This window comes from Neophocaena asiaeorientalis, unplaced genomic scaffold, assembly GCF_003031525.2.
Source record: "Neophocaena asiaeorientalis asiaeorientalis breed wild unplaced genomic scaffold, Neophocaena_asiaeorientalis_V1.1 scaffold110, whole genome shotgun sequence".
NCBI lineage: Eukaryota > Metazoa > Chordata > Mammalia > Artiodactyla > Phocoenidae > Neophocaena > Neophocaena asiaeorientalis.
The window spans coordinates 1,985,943-2,008,306 of record NW_020175053.1 but is presented as its reverse complement, the minus strand read 5'-3'; the positions used below and the strand labels follow the sequence as shown (position 1 = coordinate 2,008,306).

Genomic DNA, 22,364 nt, shown 5'->3' with positions numbered 1-22,364 from the left:
GCAGCCAGCAAGGAGGGAGGGCCACAAGGCTACCCTGTGCTGGTGGCAACCAGGGCAGGGCCATCCCCATGGCATCCAGGCAGAGGAAACAGCAGACCCTGCCTAGTGGAGGAGAAGAACACTTTGGGGGACACCCTGGGACATCCCTACAGATTTCCTGACCTGGCATGTGACAGACACGCTGAGCTGAGCTCCCCAGGAGCTGGAAAGGCAGCATCTCATCCCCCTCTCTTTCCTTAATGTCCTACCTGCCTTATTCTCACACTCCAAGCCCATATCCCTGGCACAAACATGATTATGTACAACTTCTAAAATTAACGATAGCCTTTATTTTTCTATTTTCCACGTGACTCTTGAAACCTGTGGGACCATCCAATTTAAAACCACAGTGACAAGAAAAACACTCTTAGCGCAGTACTGTGGAGCTATCAAGAAAGTAAAAATTCTGACTGCTTCTGGGTTTGAACCGTCTTCATCCTTAAGAGTACTTCAGTATCCTTTGAAAGTGCTAAAGCACACAATACAAGGAATCGATAACTTTAAATCTAACAAAAGGCTGCTAAAAAGTTTTACTTGGTTTTCCATTACTGTTGCAATAATCCTGAGTAATAAACTTTCAACTTTGGGGGGAAACGTACACCGATAGTTACAGATAAGCAATGGGACACAGTCAGGATGCCCAGAGGTCAATGTTAAAGCTTCCTCATCCATCCTCCCCAAACCCACTGCTGGAAGGTGCGCTAAGCCTTCTCAGGGGCCGAATGCAGCCCGCCTTACTTGCAGCAGAAAGTAGCTGCCCACCATGGATTTTAAGAAGCAGTATATTTCAGTCCATTGGGGCTTTAGTTTTCAAAATAAACATGGTCCAACTCTATTTTCTGAAACCGTTTCTCTCTCTTTAAGCACAGAATACCTTTACCCTGGTATCTAAATAGAAACACAGGCGACCAGAATTAAAAACCTAGTACTCTTGACATGTTGTTAGTTCTTACTCATTTCTTTTCCCCCAAATAAAAGTAAATCCTAACAGATCTAAATAAAAAGAACAAGCTGGTTCTGGTTTTCTCTCTCTCTCTCTCATTAGTGGTGTTTAAATATACAGCAAGGAGGCTGTTTTATGTGCTTTAGAATCCTTCTAGACTTCCAGCAGTGGGGTTTTCTCTCTGTGCTGTATTCTTTGGGGATGGGGTCAGACCACTTGCTAGCCTGGCTCTCCCTCCCTCCGACCACTGACACGCTGCTTCCCCAAACTCTCTGATCTAATTCTGCACAAATGCTTAATAAGGTTGTAGAGATTTAATACAATTAGGAATGCCGCTCACAAATTAACCAATCCATTAACATTCTAGCAAAGAAACAATTCCAACAGAAAAGCCAGCCAAGTGAGGATTAGGAGACAGCTAGCTAAGGGTACAATCTGTTTTTAAAAATCACACTGCAGTGTGTTCTCACACCTATGTTTATATGGTTTGTGTTTTACACATTTTAGAGCAAGGGAAAGTGGAGGTAGATTGTGTCCTCTGAGAATTTTCCTCTTTCCCTTGTTCGGTTCCTCTCTGCTGGTTCATACTCCCCAAATCATCACACTTCTTTACTGAGTTAACTACTCATGGAATCAACTCTTACCTAACAACTAGTTTTTTTTGGTTTTTTTGTGTTTTTTTTTTTTTTTTCGGTACGTGGGCCTCTCACTGCTGTGGCCTCTCCCGTTGCAGAGCACAGGCTCCGGACGCGCAGGCTCAGTGGCCATGGCTCACGGCCCCAGCCGCTCCGCGGCATGTGGGATCTTCCCGGACCAAGGCACTAAACCCGTGTCCCCTGCATCGGCAGGCAGACTCTCAACCACTGCGCCACCAGGGAAGCCCCTAACAACTATTTTAAATAACTTTCTCCCAACATAAGATGGATATATAAACACATCAAAGGAAATCTGGCAAACATAGAAGAGTTAAAAGAAAGCAAAAAACCAACAAATCCACTATGCAGAAAGAACCACTATTAATATGTTGCTTTTACTTTATACATTTCCATAGATTTTTTTAAAAAAACACTTTGAATCATCTGATAAAGTTGGCATTATCCTATACACATGATTTTGCCACTAGTTTTTGTCTCACATCTCTATACTGTGATCAGTATGACATTCTCTCATAGGAATAGACTATGCCTTAATCCATTCTCTATTGTTGGATATTTCCGTAGTCCCCAACTTTTCACTACTCTAAATAACGCTTTAACAAATTGCTTTCAGGGGATTCTCCATACATAGCCACTCATTCCCTTAGGATGGATTTTTTTCACATTTAAATGAAGTTGTCCCCCTTTTGCATACTGATGTATCCCCTTTCCACACTCCAGGGGTGCACATTCTAGAGACCTGTGCCTTAGAGGGTCATCATTCTGGAAACAACCCCTGGCCCATGGGTTGATCTCAGATAACCCACCATCCTGCCATGTTTTCCAGTCCCACTCAAAGCACATTATAAATAGCCTTATGTATGAAAATTACTAAAAAAAAAAATGACTAGCTGCTGGTGTTCTATTTTCTGAAAGCAATTCAAAGGAGAAATGTGCCTTCCTCTTAGTAAAGGGATAATATGCTTCATCATTTCCCCAAGTAGTGGGTTCACAAAAGCTTTGCTGCCTGGCTTTAGAACTCACGGGAAACCAGAGCCCTGGCTTTCTCTAGGGCCTCAACAAACCATTTAGCCTGTGCTTCAAGATCCAGGTAGTAAGACAATTCCTACCCACGTCCCGCTAAAGAAACATCAGAAAGGCCACACAAAGTGGAGAGGGAAATCTCAAATAAATACAGTGTCTTGGAGACATGCAGGTGGTTTGAAGGATGGCTACAGCCCCCTGTGTCTCTTGTTCCCTCCAAGTTGTGAGAATTCAACAGGAAACCACCAATTGTCCAGCAGATTTAGTTACACCATGGGAAACTAATGTTTTTGCAAGATTCTTTCGTGTCAAATCAGGAGTTTATTGTTTGGTATTCATATAATAATTATTAATAACAGAAGCTAAAGTCCATCTAAATTATTTTTAAATTGTAATGACTTGTTTCCATCTCAGGAGGGGGAGCTGAAGCAGAGAAACATAAAATATTTGTCTAGTCACAGACTTAGTCAAGACTAGAATGGACTTACTGTAAACCCAAGTTCACCAGCTGGGTTTCTGCCTCTTCCTGTCAGGGGAGGGGCACGGGGAGAGACAGGCTGAGCACAGAGGACTCTTAGGGCAGTGATACGTAACTGCATATACATGTCATTACACATCTGTCCAAAGCCATAGGACACACAACACCAAGAGGGAATCCTAATGTAAACTATGGACTTCGGGTGATAAGGATGTGTCAGTGCAAGTTCATCGACTGTAACAAATATACCATCTGGTGGGGGATGTCAATGATGAGGGAGGCCACGCATGCGCGGTGGCAGCAGCATATGGGAAATCTCTGTACCTTCCTCTTCATGTTGGTGTGAACTCAAAACTGCTCTAAAAAATTGTCTTTTTTTAAAAATTAAGATCTCTAGCTAGAAAGATAAAGGCTACGGACCCCCAGTCATAGGGCCCGGCCCCATCATTTCCAGTGTCAGTGTGAAAGTCCCAACAGAGCCACGGAGCAGGGGACCTCCCTGCTAAGGCTATGGGAAAATTAAGGCGTACACAGCACTGACGGGGGAAAGGGCACCAACTCCCGTCCTAGCATCAGGGAGGTCCTCCTTTCCTGCCCGCCGTTTCTCAACAGATGTCACACCATACAAAAGGAAGGCACACTTTTCCAGTATAAAAACGTCCAGGGCTTCAAAGAAACAATGTGATCTGTAACTGTCAAGGAAGCCTTCTTTAATGATGACTCAAACACCAGCCACTAACTGTAGGGCTCCATGACCTTCCCTGTTGTATCCATATTTCATTTAAAGGTAAGAAAACGTACCATACTAGAGATAGAATATTTTAGCCCTTGTGGAATGTTATAAAATCAGATATATTATAAATTTAACGACCACACATCTTCCTTCCCTTGACCATAAAGAAGTCACTTCACAGCCAAAGAACTGGTGAAATTTTTTTTTAAGTGATATTTAAGTAAATAATAATGCAAAAAAATTAGTTTTAAATATAATGATTCTTTTTTACAAATATACTCACACTCAAGCATGATATTAGCTGGAAATAAAACAACTGTCAAACAAGTAAAAACGTGGATGTTCCTGACGCTGATTCTTTTCAATATAATTGCAACACTTTCCACATTTTTCAAATTACACAGGAAAAATTCACAAATAAAAATCCTTGAGATTTAGTTTAGGGTCTGTTTGCATTATACAGTAAAATAGTTAATATCTACTTTATCAAACATTTATTTATAAAGCAAGTTTTTCAATGAAAGTCAACCCCCGCAAATATTTAATATTTTCTCTGAACAAAAACATGCTATGTTTTAGTTTGCTGCCGTGTCAATTTATTTTGAGTAGCACGTACTTCTCTCTTTTACATCCATAGGAAAAACTGGATCCCTATATCTTCAGAAATTGATGTCGTTATTTTTGAAAGTATGTCCATAATTCTTTATTCCCAGAGGTAAAACACCAGAGTTCAATACACACTTTCACACGCATTTAACAGAAAAACAGCACGCTTTTTTAACCCTAATCATCACTTTATAATACCTCATCATTTTAGGTGACCATTATATTACATTCCCATAAATTAATGAGAAACAGTATAGATTTGCCATGGTTTTATAACCTATTACAAAATATAATTAATTCTATTAAATCTACATCATTTTAAACTTGACTAAACTGCTTTTAATAATCTGTCATGTTTCTTTTTGCTGTTTTTAAATCTTTTCCTCAAAATGCAAATTAACACTTATTTGAAATTAAAAACTGTTAGACTTTTTCTGATAGAAAGTAAGGTTGATTTGAATGACAGCTTTGATGAGGACTGCTATGGTAAACGGAATGGTATCATAGATTTTTTCATTCACCGATTAGCCTAAATCTTCATTTCTAAGGTTTGACCAAAAAACGTGTGTATGTGTATATACATATATATTTCTTTAACATAATATTGGGTTGGCCAAAAAAGTTCATTCAGGTTTCTCCATAAGATGTATGGAAAAACCCATACAAACTTTTTTGGCCAACCCAATATATATATGTATATATATATTTACATAATATATATGTATATTTAAAGCATGCATTGACTATAAAGTATATTAAAATTAATATTATTTTTGTTTTCAGAACCACTTCTGAATATTTCTATAATTCTGGTTAAATAAGCTGCCTTTAAGTTAAAAACCAACAGATGTGATCTACTCGGTTTACCTGCCAGCAAATGAGAAGGTGCAGGACTGGCAACAAATCCTTTAGAGACTAGTTGGTTTCCAATTTTTTGCTTTGAACAATTTTGGGAATGAAACTAATCAAGCCGTCAACTTATAAGTCATTAAGAATAATTTCTGTTGCTAGAAATTAAAATAGATAAAATGAAATTAAATAGAATTTAAATTTCATTCTTATACGTGTTTTCTGTTGCAGAGAAGTTTGATAAGTCATGACTAAAAGACTCTCAAGTTTAAACATGTTATAACAGGATAAGATTCTATGGAGAAATAAAATGTAAAGAACAGCTCAGGAAGAAAAATTAGTCAGGTAAAATTTCTCTCAATTAAAGAAAACCTCGTTCATGTATTTTTAAATGGTCAATGGACGTATCAAATGCCTTTGGTATTTGGATTCTCTCTCTGATGGATGCCTTTATAAGATTTTTGTAAAAGTCTTACCTTAAAATGTCAGTATTTACCATAGGACATAAATTTCCCCCTTCTCAACTGTATAAACATATGATGCAAAATTTCAGATGTGAGTTTATCAACGTGCAAGGAAGTGTCTGATCATTTTTACCTCTGGACACACAAGTTCCACAAATCCTGGAACTTACCGGCATTGGCTCCTGGTTCAGCAAAAACATTTAACTAGAGCAAGAGCTCATAAAGCAGGATCTAAACCTTGTTCCTGACTCTTACCAGTTTTGCTGGTTATGTTACAACACTGTCTCCAGAATGAGTAAATCTACCCGTTGACTCTGTTGGGAAAGTCATCCCGAGAGCTGGGATTCTCCTCCATTCCTTCAGCCTGTCATTCAGGGACCACTGCCCTGTCCACCTGAAGCATCCGTCCACCCTCCTGGACTCCCAGCAAATCAATCAAAGGGATACATACAAAGAGATGCAGAGTCTTGAAATAGAAGCAGGTTACATCCATGGTGTGTGCAGGGGGATTCTGACTGTGTCGGATACAAAGAACTGGCAGGTTCTGTGGCTCGGCAGCTTCAGACTCAGGCTTTGCCCGTGCAGCCTGCCTGCGCTAGGCGCCCCTTTGCTTAGCCTCTGAGCTTATTCCCTGGCCTGTGAAATGGGGGTCATTTAGGTGCTTATCAGTATTAAACCAGGTGATACATATAAAAAGCACTTAGAATAATGCCTAGACATTTTAAGTATTCAATAACCATTGGCTGTCCCTTCGTTGTATTATAATCTTTTAACCCTTAAGAACTGCTGTGCTGATTAGAAATAAAACAGAGAAAGCACCCACCAGTGCCTGACAGGCATGGCCGTGGTCATGCTTTCACTCACCACTTCCCTCTGTTGGGACCAACACCCTCTGTCCTGTCCTCACCCTTCAGAGGAGTAACAGGACACCGAGTAGCCTGTCACTGATAATTTCTCAACAGTAAGAGGGATGATGGTCCAGCGGGATACAGATACCTGTTCTCCACTTTCTTTTAAAACCCACCTATTACAGGAGATGTAGATGGAGGAGGAAAGAAGAAAAGGAAAAAGAGAAAGCCTGGGACAGTGATACCAAGTGTGGTAATAAAGAAGAAATTATTGGTTCCTGAGTGTTCCCTAACACCCCACATTTTCCTACTTGTGGCCAAACTCCCACCCCGCACAGAGACCCTTAAACACAGCAGCAAACAGGCCCCACAGCCTGGGGACAGAGGGAGAGACACCACATCAGCCACAAAATGATCTTCCAATTTAAAAACTTATGAAAAGTGGGTTCCTCTCCCCAGCTCCCCAGGCCTTTTCCCTTCTGCATCTACTCTAGGTAGACAACCACCACCTCAAAAACTTAACTGCTTAGGAGACATGCCATTTAAAGAGAAAAAAAAAAAAAACCAAACATTTAAAGATGATATTTGGAAGCCACTTCTCTCCCTTCCCTCTGAATAACACCTAGGAGTGCCCACAGGCCCCTTGGGGGGTCCCATCTCCACCAACACCCACCCCTGTGGGCTTGGGAGCTGCCCTCAAGGGTCTCCCTTCCTACAGAGTCAGCTTCAAGCTCCCTGCAGGCCAGCCCTCCACCTGCCTGTGCCCATCGAGTTTTTCTGTGGGTGCCTGTGAGCCAGCCCTCATCTTGGACACCCTTGGACCCCAAGGGCTGAGTGCAAAGCAGCCCACGAGTCCTCAACCTCGAGGCCACAGCCACTTCCTCTGGTGGAGGATCTCATCCTGCCTCAGTCCAGGCTTAGTCCTCGATAATTATTCGTTCCTGGAAAAGGATGCCCTACAAACAACTCTTGAACTATCCTCCCCACCATGGAAGATGCCTCACCCCGTGTTCGGGATCGGTCCATAGAACTGAGGCATCAATGATAATCCTGGCACATGAGGGCTGGTCCAGAAGAGAACAAACAGGATGCGCTCAGAAAGCATCCCAAGGAGAAAAGATGCCAACTTAACCGCAGTTTCCCATCTATAAAGAGCAAAAGGAGAACCACGCGGGGCTGGCAGCTTTTTGATTTTCACTAAACGCCAGCCTGGGAGGGGGGTTGCAGGCACACAGATTAGCCCCCCAGAAGGTCCTGACTCAGGCTGCAACCCCGACAACCAACCCAGGTGTGTGATGACCACAAGTGGCCAAGATTTTGCAGCTGAGAAAGCAAATGTTTAAATTATTTAATCTGATCCTCATCATTTAGGCACTTGAAGGAGTTATTATAATATCCATTTTATTCTTCTGGGACCTGAGTCACAATTAGGAGACCTGACCCAAATCACGTGCCACCTGGGGGTAGAACCAAACATCAGAATCCCAAGGTCCAGTCCTGGCTTCTCCCTCATCCCTAGCAATGGACAGACCCCCCTCATTTTACTTCCAGCTGCTCAGGAATCTTTCCAAAATAGGTACTTACATGCAAATTTGCATCTGCTAACAATGACAATCATTTCACAAATACTTCTGTTTAAAAAACCTAAATCCATAATTTCTTAAAAATCACTCTGTAAGGGCTTCCCTGGTGGCGCAGTGGTTGGGAGCCCGCCTGCCGATGCAGGGGACACGGGTTCGTGCCCCGGTGTGGGAAGATCCCACATGCCGCGGAGCAGCTGGGCCCGTGAGCCATGGCCGCTGAGCCTGCGCGTCTGGAGCCTGTGCTCCGCAGCAGGAGAGGCCACAACAGTGAGAGGCCCACGTACCAGAAAAAAAAAAAAAAGTCACTCTGTAAGATGCTAATAACCTCTTAATATTCACTTATTCTACCTTTATTAATGCACGGTTTATTTTGGCATAGATCTCCCCAATGATGTTGCAACAAAAAAAGTGATTTAAATAAGCAAAGTACCTAACCCTTGTAAACTATTATATACCAAATAGTTCTTTCCCGTGATGACTGCAATCAAACCTGACTCATTGAAGTGTTTTCAATCTTCCAGTAGGGATCTACGTGCTATCTTTGCCTTTGTCCAACCTCAAAAGCAAACGCAATTTGTTCTAAAGAAGGTGATTAACAACCATCTCCAAAGGCCTGTTCACCTCCACCTGAAGTGAAAAGTCTTAAATAAAATCTCACTGACCTTAGCGGCATTTTGCCCCTGAGACCACGAACACACACGGACAAGAGCTTTGCGAAGGTTTTTACACTTTTCACCTCAATCCGATCTCCAGATGCTAAACACAAGAAATTACAAAAATACAATTCTATCTAGAGGATTTCAAACCATGGAGAAAACAGCATTCACCCCTCCTCTGCTTGTGAAAAATATGGATAACGGCTCTCATCCATTTATTTCGTACAAGTTACTCAGAAGCTAAGTACTTTTCCTTCTAATTTGCTATTTCAGAGGCTATGAAATAGCAGTGGCTACAGTGCACTGCTGGGTTACACCAACTTTACAATCGTCTTTAACACCAAAATGAGAAACTGTATGAAATACTTAAGCACACTTAAAGATTACGACTTGTGCTTTGGGCCCCAGAGACTCTGGAGGGATGGAGTCCCCTGGGATCCACAAAGAGCTGTACCCACTGTCTGTGCCACATCCTGAAATGTTGGGGCCTCAGTTCCAAAAAACCATCAAATGACAGAGACACCATTTCACCTGACAGGACTCTTTTGGGAGGTAATGAACACGTGAAGGACCGACACCTAGCAGCACGAAATATTCCTATTTCCTCTTCCCTTGCTCCTGAGAAGCCAGAGGATGTGGCAATAAGCTGATAAATCGAATTACAAATCGAAAAAGACCTGGGGCTTGGGGACCCACACCCTTTGGGGCTTGCAGACATAAAGGAAACACACCAGACAACGGCTCAAGGTTATCCTGTGGTCACAGGCCTCTAAGAGGAACAGGGGCTATGGCTCTTACAGACGGGGCGCTGTGTTCTCCCCAGGGTGACCAAGGGGGAAGACAGCATCACTCGCCACAGATGAAGAAACAGCCTCAGAGAAGCCAAGTGACTGTCCCTCCGATGAATGACACAGCCAGGATGAGAACTCAGGTTTAAGCAAACTCTAATCACCTCCAGAATACACCCAGAGACACAGCACTTTGTGAAAGTTTCTTTGTATACCATCCATTAACATATGCGATCTCTGAAACCAACCTCTGAATCAGAACATCCCAGAATGACCCTCTTCACAGATACGGAACTGGGTCCACCGAGCTCAACAGCTTCCCCTCGGAGGACAGCAAGTGGCCGGTGGGCCCTCAAACGCAGGTCTTGCAATTCTATATTCCCTTTTTTCATGTGCCAGTGATTTCCCAACTGTGTTCTGCAAAGCAGAGGCAACTCGGGACGCAGGCCCTGGGGCCTGGCAGAGCCCTGTGTAGGGCCCCATTCTCCCCTTGTCCTTGTGTCCACCCTTCACAACGTGGCCCTGCCACTCCGCACACCAAGGGCGAGGTCTATTTCCCCACCCTAGATTCCAGACTGGCCGTGTGACTGGCTGTGACCAGAAGGATATGAGGTAGAGGTGACAACGTGCCCTCCCCAAGCGTAAGCCAAGAGGCCTTGGCAACCCTCTGCTCTCTCTTTGGAAACTCTCCCTGCTGGAGGCTGGAGGACCACGTGAAGGGCAGCCCAGCCGAGGCCAATCCTAGACCAGCCTGAAGCCAGCCGACCAGCAGACACGCGTCCCCTCCACAGAACAGGAAAAACAGTAGATGTCTGTCGTTTAAGCCACCAAGCCTGGGGGCATCTGTTACTGGGCAGGAGCTCATCAGATACCCGCTTTTCCAATTTGGAGAGTCATTTTTTAAACATGCCCACATCAAATTCTGTTTAACCAAAAGATTTTTATGTTTTTCTACCTATGTAAGATTTTGCTTAACCAAAAGGTTCTGATGCTTTAAACAATAAGTTGGGGAACTACTGAACTCCGCTATCATACCCTCCCCCTGACGTCTTCCCACACCCGTGTTCTTCATTGTTAATGAGTTGAGACCGTGTTCCTGGTGTCACTAGGATGTAAAAGAAGTGCACATACACAAAAGTTGCGTTCTGAATGCTCAGATGCTAAGACTTGGAACTCATTTATTTTCTGCCATCACCACCACCCAGTTCCAGAAGTCTCAATGCACTTATCATGATATATAAAACACAGCATGATAAAGGGGCATGAGGTGAGACAAGTGAAGAGGGGTACTAAGACTCAGGCCCAGGAAAGGAGCCAGAATTAAGGTTCTATTGCAGAGATCGTGGCTCTCGGTGTTTTGCGGCTTTAGGCCCAGGCAGCAGCCACTCTCTCCAGTGGGTAACAGAGCCTGAGTTTCCGTGGAGAAGCCTCAATTTCCACACTCTCGTTCCCTGTGGCTACTGCGGGCGGACCCCACGCCTGGCCCAGTGGGCGGGCCAAGCAGGGCACGAGGTTAAAGTGGGGACAGGTGATGTGAGCTGACTCCACAAGCCCCGCGGCAGGAGTGGTCTGTACGGCTGGCGGGGAGGGAATTTCTCTTTCCACTGGGCTTGGAGCTGGAGGACTCAGCTCAGGAGACTCAGAACTCTCCTGACTGCCTTGAGCCACTAGGACCACCTGGGCTACCCAGAGCCTTCTCTGTTGCAAGAGCCCACAAATTCCCTGTTTCATGAAGTCCAGTTTGACTGAGGTTTTCTGTTCAAAAAAGTTCTAACTACTACAGCACACATATGTGAATCTGGCATCCGAACAGCCCACGTAAAGAGGAAAACGTGATGAGTTATACAATTCGCTGTGTCCACAAGAAGGAAGATCACAAGGAAACTCAAACTTTTTCCTGGAACTGTGACCCCGAAGGAAGCTCCCCAGAAGGCCATTATAAAGATTCTACATCACATAATAAAACACCACCCAGCATCTTTCTAACAGACACGACACTCCATTTGAAATGCTTTTGCACAGAGCACACCTCAGTACAGGTGGATGGCATCAAATCAAGGCATAAATCAGGAAAAGGCAACCTGCATCTGCACACACGGGGAGGGGAAGAGAGAGAGAGAATACACTGCATGCACCCCGTGCTCAGGGAACCTGGCTTTGTTAGGAATGGAGACCACTTTACCTCCCAAAGCTCCCACCAAAGACCTCAGCCAAGCTTTGACTAGCTAGTGGGCAGTGGTAGGTTTGAGAATATCATAGCCTCTCAGCATGGTACCCAGCACACAATGAATGCCCAATATATAGTTATCACTTATTACTATCAATTCTAAGCCCCTGAAATAAGGCTTATCTATGTTGCCAAGATGGAAGCAGAAAAGCCCGGCCTAAACATCCTTGTTGCTGCAGAGCCTTTGGTGGCAGCTGCGGATGGCAGCTACATCCCCAAGTATGGAGGAAAGGAGTAGGCTTCATCTGTGCACATCTGAGCAGAGGCAGCCGATGGCAAACGTGGGAAGCGCCTAAAATCCTTCCAACATCCCTGCTACACCCACTTCCTGTTAACAAGCACCTTCCTGCTGCATCAGGTGCCATCTCAGATTGGACCCTCTCATCCTCATCTATCAAAAATGACCCAAGGATCCAGGTCTCATTCCCTTACACCGTGCTACCTGACAAACTAATGTGAACCTCAGACTCTCTAAGTATTTGGAGAGACCCTACAGATCCTTGAATCAAACGTCTTCATTTTACGAGGGATAAATCTGACATCTAAGGATATTAACTTATTGAGGTGATAGTGAGTTGGGGATGTCATATTTAAGATGACTTAATGAGCCACCACTCCCAGAGATGTCATTTCAACAAGCACCTTTCTTCCTTGGTCAAAATGATGAGCTGGTGGAAACTTCAAGTGCTGTAACAGACGGGGATGCCCATTTTGAGGTTAGCAAGTCTTTTAGGAACGACTATAATAAAAATGCCACACTTTTGGCCCCTGCTTATGGGGCCCCTAAGACCAATTCTTCTACAGTGTCCATGTTTCAATGAATGTCAGATAGAAATAAGTGCTGGAAAATTACCTCCCCAATGTCATCATGTCTTGTTATCTTCTCTGAATGAGTCATCTCAAAATTCGGCTCACAGCTGCAAATCTAAAGATCTAAAATGATCTGTGTTCTGATTCTCTGAAATATCTTTATTCTTTTATTACACCCTAAAAATTCCAGATGGATGTCACATTTACTGGAGGTCACCAAGTTGAAAGACGGGTACAAAGTGGCTTAGTTTCTATAAAATACCGTGTTTTGTAATTCATTTTCTCTTCTGACACCAGAAAGCCTCTGCTTCTTAAGAGAAATAGTCTCCAGTCAATTACAGCATGGTACGTGAAACTTCATGTAACCATCCTCAGATGCTTTCTTAACACTAGTCAGAAAAGATGTGATAAATTCTCCAAAGGGCAGGGTCTCTGAGTCATTGCTAACGTCCTGCCAGGACAGTTTCAACTTTAACGAGCATCAAGATCATCGGAGAGGGCTTCCCTGGTGGCGCAGTGGTTAAGAATCCGCCTGCCAATGCAAGGGACACGGGTTCGAGCCCTGGTCCGCGCAGATCCCACATGCCACAGAGCAACTAAGCCCGTGCGCCACAACTACTGGGCCTGCGCTCTAGAGCCCGTGAGCCTCAACTACTGAAGCCCACACGCCTAGAGCCCGTGCTCCGCAACAAGAGAGGCCACCGCAATGAGAAGCCCGCGCACGGCAACAAGGAGTAGCCCCCCGCTCACCACAACTAGAAAAAGCCCGTGTGCAGCAACAAAGACCCAACTCAGCCAAAACAAAATTAATTAATTAATTTTTTTAAAAAAAGATCATCAGAGGTGTTTCTTTACCAGTTTCTGTGGCCCCATATCTGCATTTGTAAGAAGAGCTTCGGGTGATTCCAATGCAGGTGTCCGACACTGCCTTCCAGCACTGAGCAGTGCTGGCTCTTCACGGTGCCAATTCTGAGGGGGTCATTTTGTAACTTTCAAGGGTTTTTTTTTTTTTCTTTAAAACATAATGTTGGCCATATGTTTATAACATAAATATGTGTATAAGCACATCTACATACACATCACCCATAGAGCCCCCAGGCAACTCAAATAACAAAGTCTTGGACCCAGAAAGGGTATCTGTGAGTTTGAACCATATGACATTGCCAATATTTAAGCCTTTGTGACAGAAAAACAGGGAGTACGTGTGGTTACACCTACAAGGGGCGATGGCAGAGCTGACTGGTCCCCTCTTTTCCTCATGAGGCCTCCTAACCTCGTGGCATTGGTCCACTTGTTTAGTCTTTAGGATACTCCTAAAAGGTATTTTTTCCAGAAAAGAAAACTAAGCCTCAGAAAAATCCAACAGCATGTCCAAGACCACATGGCTGTTCAGTGGCAGAAACAGAATTTGAAATCAGGAACACCTGATGTGCCGGGGCACCTCTGCCCTTCTTTCCTCCCACAGGGGCCCCAGAGCTGACATCAGGCCACGACACCCTCCAGTTATCCAAGTCCCACTGTGATGGCCGGACCCCCGCTCCAAACCTTCCGAGGTCGGTAACACAGGCCTCTCAGCAAGCTCCCCACAGGGGCTAGCAACAAAGGGAGAGGCTCTCTAAAAAGCCATACAAACAGGATGAAATGGTAACTGACAGAGAAAATAGGGCAAGAGCCCCCATAACATACACACAGGACATATGCCAACGGATGTCAATCGTGGAGATTTCACACCACGTTCCTAGGCCTAGGTGTCCAAAGTCTAGGAAGTGGAGAACAGATCACAAGATTGTTGTCAAAGCAGCCTCATTTTATGAAGTTTCATCACCTGAGAATATGCCACAGTGAATGAAGAAGGAATGAGAGCCTGCCTGCAAACCAAACATGAGCTGATGGAAAGGTGCAGGCGGAGCTCTGAGCAGGTGCAACTAATTTCACTCTATAACAGAAATAAAAACAGGCGATGATACATACTATTGCCTGTCACGGAAACTTCTTACTGGTGATACATGGTTCTTTTAACACTCCAGTAACTAAAATCGAATGCCCCTGGAGTAGAAACATGGTCAATCTACCTCACAGTAAATTTCTTTTTTTTTTTAGAGATCAGTATTATACCAAAATTCTACTTTATGGCCATAACTGATTTATAAATTTTTATTATACACGATAAAATTATAGGCTCACTTTTGCACATTTAATTAACAAAAGGTAACTGTTTTCCTTTAAATTTAGCAACTGAATCTCTATGCCCCTATAAATTGCTAAGGGTATCAAGCACCGAACCCACAACCTGGACCTACTGTTAAGATGATTACAAATGGGGCTTCCCCGGTGGCGCAGTGGTTGAGCATCCGCCTGCCGATGCAGGGGACACGGGTTCGTGTCCCAGTCCGGGAAGATCCCACACGCCGCGGAGTGGCTGGGCCCGTGAGCCATGGCCGCTGAGCCTGCGCGTCTGGAGCCTGTGCTCCGCAGTGGGAGAGGCCACTGCAGTGGGAGGCCCGCGTACCACAAAAAAAAAGATGATTACAAATGCTTTAAAAAAAAAAATCAAACTTGATAGAAAGATTTAAAAAACAGCAGTAAGCAGAAGTAATTTGATATTTTTTCTTCCCTAAGGGAACTTTAGTCAATCATTTATTCATTCCTTCAACAAATATTTATTAACTTTATTAATTTACTATGTGATTACTACATGCTAAACACTGTTCAGTAACTTGATTTTATATATTATGAGTATTTATTTTAAAAGAAATGCTTTAGACAACTTTATAGTTTTGTATCTAAAGAGAATATCACAAGCCAACTTCAAGCATGTGGTTATGACATGATTTAAAATGTCTCCAACTACACCAACTGAGAAGAGAAATCAAATAGAACCCATCGAGACTGGACTGCAGGGGTGTGTTCCAGCCCCCTCACCCATGGTCAGGAGCCCACCAGAGACCCGGTTCTGATTCCACCACTAGAACCGGGGAGAAGTACCGGGCCTCTGACATCCACAGTAACCCAAACGAAAACATATTCTTTTCACTGTCTGAAATAAATCTGCTTTCTGCATATTGAATAGGAAAGAGATGAAAGTGAGCATTCACCCATCTGAAGAAAAACCGATGCTCTGTAAGTGCTTCTGCTCTGTGCCCCATACAAAGCAAATGCTTTGCTTCTGCTTAGGCTGTTGTATTTTTAAATAAATCATTCTGTTAAACGCTAGTCTCCTTCTCCAAGGGAGGGTCTAAAAACTTCTCCATTGTGACAAGTCTCTGACAACTTTACTCCCATCTGCTCTCGGCTGCAGGTCCTGGATCATTGACCACCACAGTTTCCCTCCCCTGGAGCCCCAGCCTGAAGGTAAGTAACACAGCCTTGCATCAGATCCTCCACCCTCCCCCTGCCTCCAACTCGGGGCCCAAACCTTCTGCTTCATAGAAAAAGTTTTTAACGACTCAGGAGTCTTCTCAGTTTTAAGCAGAAAAATGGACTGAATCCAGATGTCCAAATTTCAATGACTTCCTGAATTATATACGTGAACCGGCGATGCTGGAGAAGGCATCTCCTGCAGATGTAAGCGTGGTACCCCCATTCCTCGTGAACACGTCACACACACCTGCTCGTGGCCACTCTTCTGGTCAGTTACCGAAAGGCCTGATGGTGAAGGCACCAGTGGTTACCACGAACTCTGAGGTAGTTGCCAGATATACTACTTCTCCAAGTCCCACTGCTATACACAGAATAGCAGCCATTTATGATACAGCCAAAAAAAGAAGAAATCACGGCAGAGCCTAAAGCTGTCTTGAGGTCAGTGTTGAGAAGTGCGACTAATGGAGCAACTTCCACTAAAGGATTTCTTTTGATGTGAATGAGTTACAAGCAGGTGAAAGCCCATCAAGAAGGTGCCTTCCTTCAGCTGTAAGTAGATGCATCCGGGAAGCCTTGCGGGTGAGGCAGGCAGGTGGGTTTAGGGATGCAGCTACATCTAGTGATGGGCTGGGGATGGCAGCCGGAGGGGCAGGGAGCTGGAGGCCCGCCTGCCACGTGGAAAGCACTCCACCTGCCACTGATTCCCTGAAAGTCTGGTGACAGTGTTTTTAAGATAAATATCTGTTAAATGACATCACAATAGATTTTGTTTACCTGGAGCATTAAATGACAGAGTCAGGGGTTGTCTTTTGTGGCTAACAGAGAAACGAGGCTCTATCTTAGGAGATACATTAAAGTACACTATCAGTACTTTAAAGAGATATATATTGAAAAGCTTCTCTTTTCTGTTTGGAAGTGAAGTTCATTTCCAAAGGCAAAGTGTCACATTCCCATATTAAAATTCCAAATTTTATGCAAATTTCTCATTCTCGCCTAAGACAGTCCTTGCTTCTTTCGATTTCAGTAGATTTTGAAACTTCTAATAATTGGACAACTTTCCAAAGTACGGTTAACTATATATCTTTCCGTTCTTTGCCCATTACCACCCCCAATGCCTCCCCGACCCCCTAAAGGGGCCTTCCCAACAGTAAGTGCTCAATAAACATCCACTTGAATTAAAAGCATCATTTTAATAAGTGCACTGGGCTATGCCCTTCTTACAACAAGCCAACAAATATCTTCGAAACACAGTATCAACCCAGAGAAATTTCCAGTGGCTAATCGTGACTGCAAGATTTAATTAAAACTTTACACTGTGGTAAGTAAAATTAGAGGAGACTTTTTTTCATTTTCGTTTCACAACTGGCTGGATCCAATATCTTCCCCAGATAAGACCATTATTTGAAACAACACGCTGGTGGTTTCCCCTAACAGGCTGAGAGTCACAGCACCATCCCATCAGCCTGTTCATAACCTGGGCCATGCTGATGGGGGGCAGGGGTGTTCACAAGTGCACGGACATGAGTTATATTTTCATCCCTAGGTCCTTTCAGCTCTTGTCAAGGGAGGCTGAAAATGCAGAATGAGGATGCCAGGCCTTTTAGAACTCACACTCTAGCTCCTGGACGGCTAGTTCTAGCACCTACTGCTGCCCCCACCCCCAGCTCCACCCAGGACTTTCTGATTCTGTCCCCCTGGGGGGAGGGGGGAGGGGGCAGGAGTCTGCCCGTCTCCAAGTTCCTGAGTGATGCTGAGGCTTCTAGTCCAAGAACAACACTTTAAGAACTGTTCTTTTGGAACAACGTTTCTCGAAAGATGGCCAGGATCACCTGCGGATGCTGTGGGACCCTCCAGGGACCTTGGACATCAGAGTCACCATGCCAGCCATAGAGACCAAGTCAGGAAGGACCACTCCCGGTGACCCTTGGGCACGCTTGGTTTTTGAGCATCACAGGTATACACGTAGCTCACCAGCAGCACAGGCTGAACACACCCCACGCCCTCCCCCAGGCCACCTAAAGCCACCAACATGTAGGATTGTCACCTGCTCTCCCTGCCCGTTTGTCACTCTTTTGATCCTCCTCCCTAAACTCTCCATACGTTTCACCCTTAACAGCAAAGAGAGGGGAAGAGCAGCGACCCTGCCTGCCGGGATCTGCAGACCTGTGTTCTTACAGGTGAGCACACACAACCCTTCCCTTCTCAGGCCTGTGTTCTTCTTTCGTTCTCCTCTCTCACGTTCCCACCCCTTCATCAGGCTCTGCCCTTGCCAGCCGCCCGCCCTGGATGGCGGGGGGACCACAGGCTACCAAGGGTAATGACTAAAGCTTTCCTGCTCCCCACCTAACACCAGCCCTACCTACTGATTTTCGGAGCAACAGTATAAATGCAGGCTTTCTGATGACTAAGCGCTAAACCACGGCAGTATCTTAGGAACTGGAGAGGCAGCATCCTCTTCTGATGGGAGGTTTATGGGCTTTTGCATCTTCTTTAAACTTTTCATTAGTGAGTCTGAAAAACATTAGTAATGAAACCTTCTCTCACGTACAAAATAAGCTTATTAATAGGTTGTGGTCATAAAGATAAGAAGCCCCAGGAGAAAAGTTTGTGGGAAGGTTGGTTTTCAAAGAGAAGAATCCTAGAATTACAAAGCATGATAGACACCACCTTAAAAAAAAAAATGTTGTACTGTTGAAAAAGTATGTCACTACTTATTAAAATGCCTGACCCCTAACTAAAAACTGTCTTAGGATATTTAGATAATACATGCTTATTCGAGAAAACTAAACCTAAAACAAAAACCAGGAGAAAACAACGCTTAATCTAAAACAGTGCCTCTACTGAAACAGATACGTACAGCCTATCAATTCCTGGAATGAATTACAATTGTTATAAAACTACGACAATTTCCAATAAAGCCATCAACTTTTATCGAATTGTCACAGAAGTACCTAAATTCTAAAACCAACTTTTCCCAAAACTAAAGGCTATGCTTGAGACTCAGGTGGGGCTCATATCACGTGAAGACATAATTCAGATTACTTGTTCATTACGTGTTCGTTTAGAATTACTCAAATTGCATACACACGTATCTACATATCAGTATATGTAAGTAACTTCTCTACTGAAAATCTGTAAAAATAACCCTTTGAAAACATTAGAGACTAAAACCTGTGATTTTTCCAGATCAGAACAACTGATTAAGCTCAAGCAATACTTCTTTACATCCACATAACACTAAAAATGTCAGTGATTTCTCGCCATATTGCTATCCTGCACCCCGATTTAAACTTGAAATCTTTTCATCACGTCCATGAACAATCTCATTAAAGCACCATAAAAATATAAAACGTCATGACTCTAGTTATCTGAAAAAGAAAAAAATTAATCAAACTGCTAAACAAATCTATTCACACTCTTTGTAAAGGGTACTGTACAATCTTGTATTCTGAAATAATTTTCAACTTATTGTAAAAACAGTACAAAGATTTCAGTACAGGTTTCACCCGCCTTCGCCTAGTGTTGACATCTGACTTAATCAGAGTCGAATTATCCAAAACTAAGAAACTAAATATTGGTACAGGTCTACTAACTCAACTACAGACTCCATTCAGATTTTGGATGTTTTCCCACAGATGTCCTTAAAAGAGTACTTTAAAAAAGAAATTTCTCAAGAAGAGTTTCAAATTCACAAGATTATATTAAGGTTTAATCTATTCCAAATACTGAGGTGGAAGCAAAGGACCAATCTGTTTGCATTTCTACGTCTGCAAACCAAGGCTTGCTTACCAGACCTTACCATATCAGTCTCATTATTATATAAAACCAAACACTTCCTTGCATAGGATATATTACAACTTGGCTTTTGAGAAAATGGGTCAAAGAGGAATGACTTCCCAGCTATGTGGCTTCTCAATCTGGAAAAGAGAATTTCAAGCAGAAGCAAGAATGATTCCACTTTCTTCCTCGCTTCTTACTTGTATATCGTTTTACAGGAGTTATTTTGAATGACCATTCAAAGCCTAGATAGAAGGCAGAAAGTGAGCCTCCAATACTTTGCCTAACAAGTTAGAAATTGTAAACATGGAAAGTGATGTTTAAAATGGAATGTTTATATATACTAAATAAAAGTCCTCCTGGACAAAAAACCTAATTCTTTTCTTTTTTCTTCCAATATGTTTAGCACTCTGTTTGTGATATCTGGCATTCAAATTATGTGTAGTACCTTCCAGAAATTATTAATCAACAATCACATCAATTCTGAATGCATTCCAAAAGAGGATATAAGGATGCAGAGGGGAAATAGCAAAGTATCTTGTGTATAAATCTTAGTTACACACACACACACACACACACACACACACACACACACACAAAACCCTCCACTGATTACATAAAACCTCGGGATTCAGTCCATTGGGTGCCCTAAGAAGAATCGGCAATGAAAACGTTAATTTCAAAAGAAGGGATGATGCAAGCCAATCTCACAATCTCTCCTCTCCCTCCCTTCTTGGTCAGTCAGTTCACATACAATTTGAATGTTTGCAAATAATCAGAAGTCACATCACTAATTTATTCAACAAACAGTGAATGTAAGTGCTTTATCGGAGCCAAGAAGGAAAAAATAACTGCCTTTGCCCTCAAGCCACTTACCATCGAGCTCCTCTGTCTCTAAAAGGATCCCCATGTCAGGGGACAGCAGCCAAGTATTTCAATGTCCAGAAGACTCGTAAAGCGAAACAAGTGTCAGTGTCACTCATAACATCAGAATTAACTTTCCCAACATACAAAGAAAAAAAAAAAAAGACTTTTCCAAAGCATTAAGTGCTTCCCACATGTTCTACCTAAAACCCAAAGTGAAGAGAAAAAGCATAATGCACTATAGTTTATCTGATCCTTGCACACACAAATTTTGCCAACTTCAATTTTTTTAATTTCACTGTTGCTAAGCATTCTCTCTGGGATACTGCCCTTCATTTCCTCTTAACCCTCTAACATACTAGGATAACTCTGGCTTCCAAATGAAAAGGAGGCACAGTTCAATCAATGGTATGATAACAAACAAACAGAATGACATATTTCCTCTGAAAGAAAAATCTGGCTAAAATTGAGTTAAAAAAAAGTCTCTTTTGGTTTGACTATTAATTTACATAAGCATTAACAAGGACACAGGCCACTACTACATAGGCTGAAATCCCTTTTAATGATGAGAAAACGATCATTTAAATAAGCTACATAAATATTTCTTTCCACCCCCTCGCCCACAACTTGAAAATCCATCCAAATGCTTTCTGACACAGCTTAACTTGAAACAAATCCCAGGCAGGGAGCTATGGATTCTTAATAAAGAGAAAACCATCAACTAAGGCCCTCATCCTTGGCTTCTAACACTAATGAGTTACAAGGCTCTACAACTGGCGAGTCTACTCCATAATTCACTAATAAGAAAGAACGCAGGCCAATATCTGCATCAAGTTCATAGCAGACAGCAGTGGATCAATTTGTTAAATCCTCCGGCGCACGTGCAATTACCAGACAGTTAATGACATTAAACTTGGGAAAAGGGTATTTCTCTACTGAAGTTGACAGCATAGAGCGAGCAGCCAACTCCACGCTCGGCTTCCTGGCGGCGGCCAACTGTGGTCAAGGGTCCTTGGGCTCAGGGACGACCGGGGCACGGCCTGCGTGCCTGCGTGTCCCTTGGGCTCCGGGAAAGTAAAGATGTAGGTTTCCACAGATCTGACAGAGGCAAACGTTTGAAACGTTTTAAAATATGCGCTTTACCGTCAGTGAAAGTATCCTTCATGAAATTCAAAAAACAAACAAAAAGTTCAACTTACTCATTCCTCCCAAATAAACATAGAAACCTATTTTGCAACCTAAGTTCAAGGCCAAATAGCGGGCTTTTTATTAAAAGAAAAACAAGCCCAGTGCCACCATTCTACGTGGACCTTAATGAAACTGACACACACGAGAAAGTGTGCTAGTGTGCGGGTGTGCAAGCGCCGGCTGTCCATCCACGTGTGTTCCAGGTTAACACCATGCGGGGTTGGCGCCCCTCCAGATCCCCGACTCCCGGCCAGGCGTCCTCCGGCAAGGAGCTCTCCGAGCTCGGACCGCCAGCGCGCAGCAGGCACCTCCCCGCCACTCCCTTTCCTCTCCACGCGGCACCGCGGGCCGAGAGGTGGGCTGACCGCTGCCCCCGGTCGGGCGTTCCGCGGGGCCGAGGGTTCGGAGGGGGAGCCCAGCGGGGCACAGCCACGGCGGCCCAGGGCCTGCGGGCCGGCCACTCCCTCCGGCC

At 43.7% G+C, this 22,364-nt stretch overlaps 1 protein-coding gene across 2 annotated transcripts in view; it reads right to left on the bottom strand.

Annotated features, from left to right (window-relative positions):
* Positions 1-22,364, bottom strand: part of PTPRM (protein tyrosine phosphatase receptor type M) — a 743,754-nt gene that overhangs the window by 720,983 nt on the left and 407 nt on the right. The window lies entirely within an intron of this gene.